Genomic DNA, 15,647 nt, shown 5'->3' on the forward strand with positions numbered 1-15,647 from the left:
GAAGTGTGGTTTTCTGCTTTGCTGACTCAGATATTCGATTTGTCAGGTTCCTCGTCATTGGGGTCCATGAGCTCCGCTGCATTATCTGAGAGCATGTTAGAAATGCAGACCCCACCGCAGATGGATGATGGAATCAGAATTTTGTATTTGTATTTGTTTGATTTGTATTCAACATTAACGTTTGAGAAAGAGTGGTCTGGAAGCAATCAAAGCCTGGGGCAACAGGCTCTCACTAACCCACGGAGAGGACCCTAATGAGTCTAATACCAGTTCAACAATTATAGTGGGGGCTGGTGAACTCTTACATTAGCGCTTCTCAAGACTTTAAAGTGTACATACATCACCTGGGAATCTTGTCAGAATGCAGATTTAACAGGTTTGGAAGGGGACCCCAACTTTTGCATTCCAACAAGGTCAAAGGTTGCTGCTCCGGCCCAGGGAGCACAGAGCCAGGATACTGGGGTTAGCCACTTGATTTTCAAGACCACCCTGTTGTGAGATGTCTGTTTGTATTATGTGGATCAGGAAACAAACATACAGAGCTTAAAATTAAGCTGTGTGACCTTGGGCAAGTGGCTAGACTTGTTTTCCTTACCTGTAAAATGGGGCTGATGGCACCACTGCTTTAGAAGGTCTCTTGCAAGAGTAAATGAAGCAAAGGATGCCATGTGTTCAGCACAATGCTTAGCACACAACAAAAGCTCAATATCTAGCAGCTTTTTTTTTGTTGTTGTTTCCTGGGACTTAAGCCTGGGTTTTCTGATTCCAAAACTGGGGTTTTCTCACCAGGTTAGGAGAAACCAGGGTTTGGCTCAGCTAGTAGATGAGGTTAAGGCTGAAAATATATAGTAATAATTGAATATGGGTGGAATTGGTCAGGTACTTTTCCCAGGGAAATGTGACAAGTTCTCTTCTCCACTTGGGATATTTGTGTCCTTGGAGCTGGTTGCCTATTAGGACCTCCCCTTCCTCAGCCTGTGCAGGAGACACACGGACACGTCTTTATTCTCTTTTTCCCCTTCTACACCACATGCTCACAGCTTGTCTGTTCTGACAACAGTCATGACCTTTGCCCTGCCACAGTCGGATCGCAGAGATCTGCCTTGTTCTGAGCACAGTATCTCAAAGAGAGGCTCTGATTCCTAGCTGTTTCAAGCATGTCCCGGTGGCCACTTCCATTTCGACAAGGAGGCCACCTCTGAGAGCAGGTCACGGCTCCATTTATGAGCAGCTCAGCTTCAGCTTTAGAGATTGATATTTCTGGCAGTGTTCCAAATCCTGGGGATACACCCTATCAGTAGTTCCTTCACAAAAATAATCCATAGAGCACTCAATGACTATAAAATGCTTAGTTTTATTTCACCACCTTGACAGGGACATAGAACGGATATAATCCCTTTTGTAAGTAAGAAAATGAAAGAGGTGAAATAATTCACCTGTTACCACTCATGCAGTAGCTGCCTTACGAATCTGAGTTCACTAATTCAGTGTGAGCAGGTCCTGTGCTGGGCCAGGAGCATTTGATATGGAAAAAAATAGACATGCCCTTGCCTTCATGGAGCTCACAGTCTAGAGAGGAAGACTGGTGTCAAACAATCATGCCAACAAATGCAACCCTGCCACTGTGGTAAAGAGCTTTGAACGAGAAATACATGTCCCTGTGAGCATCTAACAGAGGCGATCTGGCTTAAAACAGAAGGCTGATGTGGCCGCTGAGATGACATTTGATGATGACAGGACAGGGCCTGACAAGGACCTTTGACTTTATCCTGACAGTACTGTCAGGGAAATGTGGCCCCTGATGGGGCTGAGGAGGAACGGTAGGTCAGGCACATGTTTTTCATAGAAAGTCCTTTGCACCAATCTTATCTCACCTTTTCAACCTTGGCTTATTCTCCTGCTTCCCTGAGACATCTTTGAAGAGATCAGGTCTTTAGTGGCATGAGACCCAACGAGATTACATTTGAGCTGGATGACTTAGTTAAGGCCATGGCTGTGCACAGCATCCTCAGTGAAGGCCTCAGGATGTAGGCAGCAAAAGCCAACATTCTAAACAGCCAGGAAGGTGGATAATATTCCGGCACCTGAGCCTATGCTTGAAAATGCGGAGAGCAAGGAATCCGGAACCCTCCATCTTGCCCATCCTTTCATGGAAAGTCAGGAAGCCCTCTCCAGTCCCATGGAATAGAAGGCAGTCAGGCATGGGTTTGTCAGATTCCTGGGTTCAAATCCCAGCTCTGCCACCTAGCAGATGCTAAGCCAATCGTGTCTCTTTTCATCTCCATTTCTTCAAGTGGGGGAGAGAAGTTGTCTTCTAAGAGTGCTGTGAGGATTGAACAGGATGGTGGCTTGAGCCCTAACTCCGTGTGTAGCACACAGTGTGTATTTAGAAGTGGCAGCCATAGCATTAATGGTGCTGACATAGAGGCTGAGCGATTGCATACAGTGAGCCCTGATCCTCCGACTTGTCTAGATGGAAGACCTCTTGTGAAATAGCCTCCTCCTTCGGATGCAGATGAAGCATGACCTCATTACCGCCCTAGAGGGGAAAAAAATGTAAAAACTTCTGAGGTTGGCATTTAAAGATGATCACCACGGGGTCCCTGCCTACTTTTCAGCCTCCGCTTGGAGCCCTCCTCAAGTATTTCACTGTCTGCCCATCATTCCCCTAATGTTCTTCATGTCTCGGCTTGGGAACTGCTCACCTGCATCCCTCTTCACCTGGAAACCTCCCAAAGTCGCATCCTCCCGAAGCCTTTCCTGATTTCCTCACATAGAATACTCACCCCTTCAATGATCCAGCATCTGCTGTTGGCATATCTAATGTGTGCCAAGTCTGATCTAGACATTGAGGGTACAACGATGAACTCAAGATTCAAAGTTTGCGCTCTTGCAGCGATCACATGTTATTTTGGGGAAAACAGACATGATGCAATATACAAATCAATAACCCAGGTAATATCAGATAGTAAAGCTTGCATCCCAGGGTAAAAGGTAATGTGATAGGTCGTGGCGGAGGATGTATAATCGAGGCTGTATGGTTTTCAGGAGTTGGCCAAGTGAAGAGGTGGGGAAAGATCATTCCAGAGAAGGGAAGAAGAGGAGAACAAAGGGATGCAATGAAGGTCAGGGAGACCAATGCAGAGTGAGGAGAAGAGCACTGAGACTGAGCTGGAGAGGCAGGGGTGCCAGGTCATGCTGCCTCTCTCTCTCTGACTCCCACAGCGTTTCAATAATAACTCTGTGAAGTCCTCTCTATGTTAGAGTGCCACTGTGGCACCCGGGGGGCATGCTCTCCCACGTTGGGGGCCACGGTCAGGACTCACTGAATGTTGACTCAACGAGGTGCAGTTGGAGACAGGGATGGAGAGTCTGGTAGGGATTCTGATGGTGCAGCAAGTCTGAGGCAGTCTTTGCTGAATTGGCACCCTCAATACGCCTGTCTCCAATTAACTCGTAGTCACTGGGCATGTGCCCCAAATTTGAAAAAACAGCTCCGGAAGAAGTCCTGCCTCTGGTGGAGATAAACGTTAATCATTGTCTCTCCCAGATGGAGGCAGAGCAGCACAGGAGGGGTTCTGGAAATGAGCACGATTGGCTGATCAAGACCTAATCAATTTCAAAATAGAACCTGGAACTGAGTGTAAATGACATAAGAGTAAGGACAGAGGCATGGCCTCTGCAGGAAACAAAATGCGCTGGCAGGACATTGAGCATTGGCAAAGAGGGAATCCAACGGCTGAGCATGATAACTGGAAAAAAGTCAGACCCAAGTAGGATGAGTGAGTGCCCAGGAGCGAGAGTCTGAGTCACCACTAATGAAACATGGAGCCACACTCAGCTTTTCCTGTCCGCCTAGTGAAAACCGTTTGCTCAAATCCTGTTCTATTTCAGGCAACGCCAGCTGCATCATAGGAAGTCCTGCTCTTTCCACATTAGGAAGGAGAGCCACTTCTCTTTGCTTTGGGGTGCTTACACGGCACCAGCCCTGGGGCCACAGGGTAATGCTGTTCTAACACCGTGGATAGGTACAGCCTGTCCTGGGGGGTTAAGCAGGAATCCTTCTTTCAGGAAAGGCAGGGGAAAGCTGAACTGAGGAGTTGTCTCCATAAAACATGGATTTCGGTCTGCCCAAGAGTCTGAGCATGTTCCTATGTCAGCTTCAAAAAAGAGACCAGCTTTCATGAACCGTCATCTCTCCCTTCCCATCCCTCCTGTCCCCCAAGAGGAACTTTGAAACCCTGGCTTCATCTTCCCAGAGAAGCAGCGCGAGCAAGGATGCTGGAATGCACCCTCCCTGCATTGATGAGGCTGATGGCTCATGGGTACTTTGACACCCAATTATTTCCCTGGGATTGTTGTGGAAAGCTGTTCTTTGAGGAGGACTGAGGGCAGGCAAATTGCACCTGCAATTTGACTTTCTCAGTGGGGGCAAGAGAGGAGTTTTTCTCCTTTTATCTCCTACACCTGATTTAAAATTTTGTAATCAGGGATGTCTGGGTGGCTCAGTAGTTGAGTGCCTGCCTTTGGCTCAGGCCGTGATCCCAGGGTCCCGGAATTGAGTCCCGCATCAGGCTCCCTGCAGGGAGCCTGCTTCTACCACTCCCTGTGTCTCTGCCTCTCTCAGTGTGTCTCTCATGAATAAAAAAATAAAATCTTAATAAATAAAATGTTATGACCAATATGCAGTGAGGCCCGAGGACAGGATGTGCACATGGAGGGTTTTACAGGGCAAAGAGTCTTTAAGGGGTAGGGCTGGGTATTCTCTCCCCACTGAATTCTTTTTCAAAGCAGGTTAGCTAGGGATCCTGTTTGAACGCTGGGATGTTCAGATGTCTCTACATACTTTCTAGATTTTATTTGGAATCTTAGTGGAGATTTCTATTACAAGGACCTCCTTAACACATGGAAAATTAATGGATGCAAAAAACAAAAAAAACCCCTTTCCATCTTTGCTAAAGAGAGGGATTACCATGTCTGCCAGTTTTGAGATGAGTTTTGGTTTCTTCTAGTCCAAAAGTAAGGTGGGTCAAGCCTGGTCCTCAACCATGGTATATTGAAAATATAAGAATTCTTTAAGATGCTAGTTCTGGGATCTGCAGCCCCCTGTAGCAGAACACATTGGTCTAGGCAGAAGGCAGGGACTTGGAGTTTGGTATTGACTCTACCACTCAGTTGCTGTTTGCCCTTAGTCAAGTTGCCACCTGTCTCTGAGCTCCACCTTCCTCTGGAAAATGAGAAGCCTGAATTAGATCACAATTCACTAAATGCTGTGACTAATTATCATAACATTATAAACCATTAAATCACATAGTAGAAACCTGTGCATAATTTAATCCTCCTTTAATCCTCCTGATTAGAAAAAGGAGAACATCTCAGTTGTTTTCATTTATCTTTAACACCTTTCAACACCTCCCGATTTTCCTTTTTTTGCAAACTGAGAGCAGACTTTGGGCTCAGAGTCTTCCTTGGACTGCACGTATCTATCTGGATGAGAATTTAATGACACTGCTTTATTTTCATTTTATTTATTTTTACAGTTACCTTTTTTGTTTGTTAATGACAAGTGATCCTTGTTTTCTGTTTACAGAAGTGATGTTGAGTTTTCCCATAAAAGTGTTTGTGTAGATGAGAATATTTAGAGAAATATACCAAGGTGGTATTGGCATATGGCAAAACCCATGAGGTTGGTAGATGAATAGCTGCCCTTTAGAAAACTCTGATCAAGATGACTTTTCCAGCTTTGAGGGTCCATGGATGTGAATGCCCCAGTTTCACCATGGAGCACACATTGCTGGGCTCCAAGTGTTTCTTTCTCTCTTTTTTTTCTTTTTTCTTTTTTTAAATTGGAGTTTAATTTGCCAACTATAGCATATCACCCAGTGCTCATCCCGTCAAGTGCCCCCCTCAGTGCCCATCACCCAGTCACCCCAACCCCCTGCCCACCTCCCTCCAAGTGTTTAAATGTAAGGTTTGTGTGTGTAGTCAACTGTATGAGATTTTTTGGCCACTGTCTGAAACATCTGGTTCAGTAGGTGGCACACGGTTGGATTTCATTAAGTGACTTTGAATGAATGAATGCATGATTCAGGTAGAAAATATGGGGTTGTGACACCTTTACATGTTTGGGAACAAAAGAGAAGCATTCATGCAACAAAAGAGCATGCATTTCATACCCTGTGGAGCAGTGACAGGTACAGGTGGGTGCACGTGCACAGGCACGTACACACACGTGCAAAACCCCTTTACATTTTGAATGTCAACCCAAGTTGAATTTTTGTGATATCATTGAAATTTGTAGAACATATGTCATACTGTTAAAGAAATATAATTGGCCTCTTGACATCTTAGATCCTCTCTGGGAAAAATCAACGTTTAAGTAATGAATGAATGAACAAAAAAAATAAATGTATTTAGCTTCTATTTTCAGTTTTCTTTGTTTCCAAGTTTCATTGGTTCTCTGCCTGGAGTACTTTTAAATTGACTGGCTGTTTGGTTCAAATTAATGTTTTAAAGTTTTGGCGCGGGCTACAGACCTGGTGTGTTTGCTGAGTTGGGAGTTTGGGCGTGTCACCAAGTTGCTTTGGCTGGGTGACAGTTTAAGCACAGCCAAACAGCTGGTCTTGCCGGGAGAGTCATCGGTGGGAAGATTCCACAGAAACAATGTCCTGGCCTGGGCATCCCTGCCCCTGTGTGTGGGGGGATCTGAGAGGTCAGGTGGTCTTTTCAGGTCCAAGGGAGAACACCGGACACAGGGGAACCTTGTGGACACCTGCCCATCTGTGTTTTCTTTTTCCTTCTTCACCTGGAGCTGTAGTTGGCTCTGACTTCCAGTAGTCATTGGGAACTGCTGCCTCTGGAACCAGAGTTGGTGGAACCGAGAGCCGGAGACTGGACTTTCTCAGAGAGGACCATCCTGCCGCCTCTGTCCAGCTCCAACCATTTGATTTCATTTAATAGCCTTTCAGAAGGCAAAGGAACATTAAGGGCATGGTGAATGGAAGCGGAATTCTTACAATGTACTGAAAAGCTGTCTAGTTGCTCTAACAGCACAGACGGTTAATACAAAAAGAATCAAGTGATATGCTCCACAGGGCTGTCCTGGTGATGAATCGAGACGATGTGCATAAAGCATGCTGCCCATCAGAGGCCCCCCATAAATAATTGCTAATTTTTTTTTCACTCCTCACACAGTCAATGGCTCCTAGTGGGTCTCAGTATATGATTGTGGAATGAGAAAATGATGAGCTGGCTGCCTTAGAGGGAGGAAGCCAGAGGCATCCCAGCTGAAGATGTGTGTTACTGAGTTATGGTCTTGATATCCCATCAAATATCAGAGCAGAATGAAATGAACTCAGAGACAAGCTTTAGATCTGCTATTTGTCAGCCAATGCTGATGTCCTTTGGGCCAGGGTAGCTTTGACTGGCCAGACAGCTGCAGAATGACTTTCCATCTAACCTCCCCTTTCTGCATAACTGATTTTCTGGTCAGAATATGCCTCAAGTGGAAACCACCATGTCTTCAGATGCCAGAGTCTTGCAGCAGCCCTTTAATAAGGCGTAGCTGGGTGCAGGGAAGCAAGTGGGTGAGGTGTCCCCCTATCTGGCATGGGCTTTTGGCCAGAGGGTCCAAGGATTCTGGTCCCAAATCTGTGGAATAGTAAGGGGACACAGGTTCTCTAAGGCTGTGCCTTCTGAAAGGGTTTCTGAATCTCTTTTCCTGACCCAAGGGTGTGATGAAGCTAAGCTTTCAGCACCAAAACCTTTACTCATACTGATTAGATTAGACGGGGCAGGATAGAGAACATTCCTGGAACGATAAAGAGAATAAAGTCCACGTGTAATTCTCTTTCTGAGCCGCCTGTCCCATTCCAAATATTGTTGGAAGTTCAACAGCATGGCCTACACATATGGTGGCCTGTAAAATCTTTGAAACTTCCCCCAGCCAAATGGGGAACCTAGAACCGTGATTCCAGGTTCAGTCTCACGGGGAAGGGGGAAGGAGGTCTCACGGTCAGTCGTGCCATAGAGGGGATCTAGCTCCACACTGGAGCACAAATTACGATGGAAGGCACTAAGGTGAAGAAAAGGCTTGCTCTGAACCAGGCAATACACAGATGTCTCTGTCAACCCTCTGAGCAGCCTGGGGCCGGTGCACGGTTGCAGATGTCCTTGCTTGTGGTCCCAGGCAGCTTTCCCACATGCCCGGTTCCCTTGGGGAGTCCTATCACATTCAGTGTTTACAGTCTTGTTGGGGGTAAATCAGATCTCTTCCCCCGGCACCACGGTGCCCGAGGTTTTCTTCAAATCATACTGGTGAGGCAAGAGAAAGTCCAACGGGAATTTCTTTCTTCCAGGATTTGGGATCCTCAGCTTATCATCTGAGTGCAGAAGAAATCCTCAGGACTTGTTGAGTGCAGCTTATTTTTGGACCAGATTGCGGAATAACTTCCCCTGCCTGCTCCGAGTTTGCCCTAAACCTTCTCTTGTCTTCCACGAGCTGCCCCATGCCCTCTAGGAAATTTCTTTTTAGTCAAAGTCTTTAGGTGGTCCGGAGTTCAGGTCTGTCTGCCTCCAGGGCCCATGAAACTGACCATTATGCAATTTGGTGCCTCTCTGTTTCTTCCTAGGCACGAGGTCCTAAGCTGCTGAAAATCTGAGAAAATAGGATTCTAATATGATATGATTAATTCCTTTTCTGTTCTTTCACACCTGCAAATCCCCCTCCCAAATTAGCTGTCGACTTGAGCTGGCAGCTGAGTCAGGCAGGGCGTGGAGGGCTTGGGGACCTGGGCTCAGCTGACAGACCGCCTCCCTTTACTCACGCCGCCTCTCCCTGGAGCTCTGCATCACACAGCCCTGCCAGCAGAGGCCCCGGGCTTGTCCACGAGACCCGGGCTGTCCACTTCCCTGGGAGAAGTCCTCAGATGACACGGAAGAAATCTGAACTTGAGCAACAAGGTGAAGATCCCAGGAGCTGGGACACTGCAAGCGCTTTTGCCCCGTGCCATCCCTGGCGTGGCCTCAGGATGGTCTACCGCTGCAGGCTGAGCTGGCCCTCGTGGCAGCTTTAAGAAACACTTCACACTCTACTTGCAGACGCAAGATTAGAAATGGTCCCCTGCACAGGTGGCTCAGCGGTTTAGCGCCGCCTTCAGCCCAGGGCTTGACCCTGGAGACCCGGGATCAAGTCCCACGTCGGGCTCCCTGCATGGAGCCTGCTTCTCCCTCTGCCTGTGTCTATGCCTCTGTGTGTGTGTGTGTGTGTGTGTGTGTGTCTCACGAATAAATAAATAAAAACTAAAAAAAAAGGAAAAAAAAAGGTCCCCTGTACCACCACTAGGCAAATATAAACAGATCTTTGTATCAAAGTGGCTACAAAGTAATACTCATTTCCTCAGTGTTATTCTTCATTATTAACTAAGTAAATAATTTGAATTGTGTGAACCTTTTTCCCATTTGAGACACAATAAAGCTATTTTTATTTTGAACAAAAATTTGGCTCAAGTCTTCCTGAATTGCCCTTGGCCAGAAGAAGTTGCTTACCATAAACTATCCTCTAGGCTCCTTTTGGTGTAGGGGCTTGCATTCTTCCATCAGCTTCAGGCGCTGTGACCAGCATAGGAGGTTTCAAACTTTTTTTTTTTTTTTTAAGAAATGGAATCAGTTTGTGGATCATAGGTTTATGAGGAACTCTAATGTATGAAAGAGCTAAAATGGAGCTGCTTTGTTGAAGTCACCCCTGACCTGTAGCATCTCCTATGATTAATTCTCCTACCTGGGTCCCTGAGGCATCTCTGAAGAATCATGGGTGTTGAGGAAGCATCGGACAAGGAATCATTGGACACCTGCTGGCCCCTCACGTAATTTGAACTGCATTGGATTTGGTGGTCATGGTTCTGAGCAACGTCTGAGCTAAGAAGCTTGCATTTTTCTTTCCTTCCATCTCCGTCTCGCCCTCCCCTCTCTGCCCCCAGACATGGCTGAAGGAATCCATAGAGTGGCTTACAGAGAGATGAGCAAAGGCCGGTCAGCGCATCCTCTAGAGCTGAGGCTCCGGGCAAACAGGCCCGATGATGGAGAGGTGAGCTGGGCAGGAGAGGAACTCAGGGCGTCTTGGATTTACAGGACCTGGTGGTAAGAACAAAGAAATCAGTGACTAGGTGAGGACAGTAACTCACAGACAGCTCAGGACAGGGTATCACACGCTGAGCTGTCTGCAGCCTGGGGCGTTTGGGTGGTGCCTGGGCTTCCTCAGAGCCCAGTTGGACACAGATTAAGGGCCTTTGTACCAGCAAGGAATCTGGTTAAGTCCTTCTGCTTTGTGTCTGTCCTGCTGCTATTTTGACCTCTCTCTAAAAGATATACTTCTCCTCAGAACCTTTGAGTTAGTATCCGGGGCTAAGGAAGCCAGAAATCAGTCAAGGTGACATGTATGTAGTTTTATGGTTTGCAAAGTACCTTTCTACACGTGGCCTCATTGCTTCTCTGAGGACCGTAAAATGAATGTCACAGAACACTGGTGATGCCCCCACCGTGCAGGGGAAGGAAGACATTAGTGGGGTAGGGAGACAAATACAGCACAGACTGGCTAACATGCTGCCTTTTCTGTGTGAGGCCTCTGACATATGGCCGGCCACCAGGCAGGACGGTAGCCGCGATGCATTCCATTTGCAATAGGTCAGACTGGCTTTGTGCTAAGTTTCCTGGATTGTGTCACTCAAATATGTCATGTGTACTTGGTTGTCAGAGCACGTTGCTCAAGAAGCATGATCTTTTAGGCCAGAGGTCACAGACCGGTTGCCCACAAGCTGTGCTGGTCCCCAGATGGGTTCGGTTTGGTCTGCATTGGATTTAAAATTTGAATTGATTGCCATCACTTAAAAATGAGAAGATAGAAATATCTGCATTTCTGCTTTGCTTGAAAAGTGGGAGGATCTGACAACATTGGTTTTTGCAACTGCCCCATTTCCGTGAGTCACGTCTTCACCACATTGCCACAGACCCCACCCAGCCTGCTTCACTTCCACCTGTGTGGACTCCCCTGTGTTGGAATTTAAGACCTTTAGCCAAGACTGTTGGCTTATGCAATTTGCCATGTAGAGCGGGGCTTGGCAAACTATGACCTGTGGCCAAATCTGGCCCCCACCTGCTTGTATAAATAAAGTTTTATTGGAACACAGCCATACTTATTTGTTGACATGTTGCCCATGGCTGTCTTCACACTACTCAGGGTACAGCATCGCAAAAGTATTATATTGTCTACAAAGCCTTAAATATTTACTGTGTAGCCCTTTATAGAAAAAGTTAGCTGATCCCTGATCTAGATCGTGGCTGGAGGGCTGACTTTTCACTGCAAAATGGCCCATCAGAGTGTTTTCTAAACAAAAGTTTTCTCCTCTCGGAGGGATTATATCACTGTTTCTTAAACTAACTTTATTTTTTTCCCCCTCCAGGCTTTATTTATAACCCACAAACTGAGAGGGGAAGTTGGTGACCAATTGTTCCCTGGGTCTAGGTTATTGTGAGGTCATATAATGTCAGAGTTAGTGGTCAGGGTCATGAGGCAGTTGGCTTCCTTTCGTTTTTCCCTTGCCTGCCTCGTCCATAGGGAAAGAACGGGACTACCTAGAATTATCGGCACCCTGCTTTTTCTGTAGGCTCTACCTCCTAGCTACAGAGATTAGCACTGCGGTTATTACTTATGAGAACAATATCTTCAGTATGTGTAGGTATGTTTTGCACCATTCGTGTACCTTTTCTCTGGTTTCCTTCTCAAGATTCTTCTGCAAGGCAGGTTGATTGCTCATTCAACAGCTCTTCTTCCTCCCATCCTCTCTGCCATGGAACTCTGTTGTAGGTAGTGGCTAAAAATAGCAGAATTGTGCTTTTCCAGCTTTCTACAGTGACTAGGGCAATCACATGATCCTATTCTGGCTAATGACAGATAAGGGAAGTCTTTTGGGAGGTTTCTAGGAAATACTTCCTTTCTTCATAAGAAAGCAATATGTGCCAGAGAGATCCCCACATTCCTTCCTTTCTGTTTCTGGGTGTGAGTTTATGAGGATGTGATGCTTGGAGCTGCTGCAGCCATCTTGGGACATGAGGGCTGCATCGATGATATGCAGAAGATATTGGGAAGAAGGATGAAAAAATCCTGAGTTCCTGAAGACATCCTTGAGCCTGAAACAATTGCCCTTCAAAGGGTTCTCATTATGGAAGAATAAAATCTTCTTTTTTTTTTTAAAAAATTGTTTACTTATTTATGATAGTCACACAGAGAGAGAGAGAGAGAGAGAGAGAGGCAGAGACACAGGCAGAGGGAGAAGCAGGCTCCATGCACCGGGAGCCTGATGTGGGATTCGATCCCGGGTCTCCAGGATCACGCCCTGGGCCAAAGGCAGGTGCCAAACTGCTGCGCCACCAAGGGATCCCTGAATAAAATCTTCTTGTTAAAGCCACTTGCCAGGCATTCTATTATTTTATAGCAAGTATCTTCATTCAAAGAATCGGGTACTATTAACTCAAGTTTGAATAATGTAAAAAAAAAACTAACAAAAATGTGTATGGTCCTTACTCTGTGTCAGGTACTGTTCTGTGTCACCACTTTCCAAATGGTGATTCATTTAGTCCTCATAATACCTATTTGATTGTATTATAAAATAAGTATTATTATCTCGATTTTACAGAACAGGCAAGTGACACTCAGTAAATGCTAATACTGCATGGGGTCATGCATCAGGTGAGAGCAGAGCTAGGATTTAACCCTGGGCAGTCTGGCTCCAGAGGCTCTGGGTTTAATCACTCTCTGGTGTCCCCTCTGTAGAGGACAGGAAATGGTTTGCTCCATGTCACATGCCACAGGTTACCTCATAGCATCTGGTGCCACACTGAGCCTGGGACAGGAGTCAGAACAGTCTGTATGTCTGTCCAGATAGTGAGCACTCCGTCACTCCACCTGTATCACCCCAAGCTTGCCACAGTCTGGGATCTTAGTGGGTGCTCAATCCTAGGCCTGGATATTAAGCCTCCCTATTGCTCACCCACTCTTTCCTCCCTCTTGGAAGCAGAGATCAAACCATTGACAGCCTGGATGAGCTCAGAGGAGGGTATTGCAGGGCTTGTACCTTGCACCCTGTGTCCTACCGAGGGACATTGCATGGCGGTCCTGGGCTTTGGTTTTGGAGTCAGGCATAGTTAAATTCAATTACGGTGAGGTAACTTCTGTTTGTACTGCCTTGGAAAAATCCTCTCTGAGCCTCAGGGTCCTTTTCCCTAAAGTGACATAATAATGACCATCCAGAGGATCCCTGGGTGGCTCAGTGTTTTAGTGCCTGCCTTCGGCCCAGGGCGTGATCCTGGAGTCCCAGGATCGAGTCTTGCATCAGGCTCCTGCATGGAGCCTGCTTCTCCCTCTGCCTCTCTCTCTCTCTCTCTCTCTCTGTGTGTGTGTGTTTCTCATGAATAAAAAAGTAAAAATCTTAAAAAAAAAATGACCATCCCAGTGAGGTGGTTTTGAGTAGTAAATGCTAGGCATATAAAATCCCTCACAAACTACCTGGCACCCAGTGGTCCTCCAGGAAATGGTACATACTGTTGTTAATGAGGTTGCTTTTTTATTCTTACTGTCAACATTTGGGGTGATGTGTGGACTAAGTTGTCTCAAGAACTCACCGTTCTCTGTGCGGTGGACCCGAAGCCTTGCAGTGTCTGGGAGTAAGGGAGCAGGCTCAGGGTGAGAGGCGGTGCCCTAGGAGTCAGGAGAGCAGGGTTCTGTTGAAGCTTTGGGATCTCAGTGGCTCTCATTCCCCCTTCTTTCTGTTAACCCTATCTGTTAAATGTGTGCGTTAGTTGAGATGCACCCACAAGGGTGGGTTCCAGCTCAGACAGGCCACAGCATCAGATGCCTGCTTTCTTTTCAGCACTCCGCACAGCCCAGGACCAGCTACTGTCCCCTCTGCCACCAGCAGGCCGAGCGCCCAGGGGCTGGCACCAGGTGCATGGTCAACAATCCTGAGCTGGATGAGTGAATGAACTCCATTGAGTGAGTGAGTGGCCCCTGTGGCCCCTGATGGTTGGACAGGTTAGGTTTCTTGCAGTATAAATATTTAGAATATGACTATGATTACAGTTTCTGGCAAGAGCAAATTACTTACTCATGGTCATGGCCTTGAACCTAACAGAACTGTGAGCTAGCACCAGAGTAAGCTGCACTGAACCGCTTGGCCTCAGAGCCTAAGGGAAACTAACTTTCCATTGACCCAGGAGTCAGGTCTGGTTTTAGAAAACATTTTTTACAAACCAATTTCTAGCAAACCTGGTCAAACCAGATGCCTCCTTGTATTCTAAAACCTCAAAATGGAACAAAATTAGACCCCGAGTAATCCTTATTTCCAATATTGCACAATATATGCAAATAATATTAGTTACCATTTGCCGGGCAATCCCTTTGTGCTCAGTGCATTATCTCATTTATTCCTCAAACAAACCCATGAGGTAGGTACTATTTTTATTCCTGTTTTATAAGTGAGGAAAGTTGGACAGTAAAGTAGTTTTTGCCAAGGCCACATGACCATGGGAAGGCAGAGTGGGCATTTGAACCCTGGTCCGCTGGGTTCTCGGCATCGGTGGCAGCCACAGTTTGCTGAGCAGGCGTGTGAGGTGGTCAGGGGGCTGACAGGTTCGTATGGGTGAACCGTGAATCCCCAGGACAGTGCTGCGCAGAGAGCCCCACCGCTAGCTCCAGCTCCAGCTCCAGCTCCAGCTCCAGCTCCAGCTCCAGCTAGCAGAGACGAGGAAACAGCTTTGAGAGATGATGTAACCTGCCCACAGAGACCTGCAGAGCAAAGCTATCACCGTGGGATGGCAGAGCTTGGGGAAATTCTCAGGAGCCACGAAGGAGGAGGGACTTTACCAAGGTCAGAAGGTGACTCCGAGGTTGAACTGGGGCAGGGCTCAACTGAAGACTTGATTCAAGGCTGGGAGGGTGTTGTTGCAGCAGCAGCGGGAGGGGACTTGCCCTATGGGCCTCCTCTGTTGCTCTTGCCTTCAAGACAGGAAAGGGAGCTCAGTGGGCTCCGTGGATTGGAGTGCATGCTCTGAAGTCACACAGACCTGTGATCAAATCACAGCTCCAGAACTACCTTGCTGGGTAACCTTGGGGAAGACCCTTGGTCTTCCTGAGCCTCTGTTTCCCCTTCTGCAAAATGGGACAGTAGCCATGCCTGCCTCCTGGTGTTGCTGGAGTAGATGAGAGAGCACACATGAATTGGCTGGCACGATGGCTGCCACACAACTAACATGGACTAGCTGTTATTGTCATTGAAATGACCTGAAATGGTTTGAGAACCATGGTTCCATACAAAGAAGTCCTGAAATCTGCTTCATCATGACAACTTATTATGGTAGGAAGGAGGCCCAGAGGCTAAAGACTGTCTGATTAGGTAGGAGACATACATGCACTTGGGAACCCCCCCGCCACACACACTCAGGCATCTGCACGCATGGCCATAGATACATTTGTAGCGCATGTGTGCATGCGGATGTGCACACAGGCACAAGGGTACGCGATGTACGTGGTGTGTGCGCTCACACAGACATGTGCATGCATGCACACATACAACACCAAACCAATGGCTATTCATGCT

At 46.9% G+C, this 15,647-nt stretch overlaps 1 long non-coding RNA gene across 1 annotated transcript in view; it reads left to right on the forward strand.

The window, feature by feature from the left end:
* The first annotated feature begins 11,564 nt into the window (after nt 1-11,564).
* The window catches only part of LOC111095601, a 28,825-nt gene continuing 24,742 nt past the window's right edge, over nt 11,565-15,647 (forward strand). The window contains exon 1 of the long non-coding RNA XR_005358461.1: nt 11,565-11,732. This is a non-coding gene — a long non-coding RNA (uncharacterized LOC111095601). The remainder of the gene's footprint in view (nt 11,733-15,647) is intronic.

Source organism: Canis lupus, chromosome 4 (genome assembly GCF_011100685.1).
Source record: "Canis lupus familiaris isolate Mischka breed German Shepherd chromosome 4, alternate assembly UU_Cfam_GSD_1.0, whole genome shotgun sequence".
In the NCBI taxonomy this organism is placed as follows: Eukaryota; Metazoa; Chordata; class Mammalia; order Carnivora; family Canidae; genus Canis; species Canis lupus.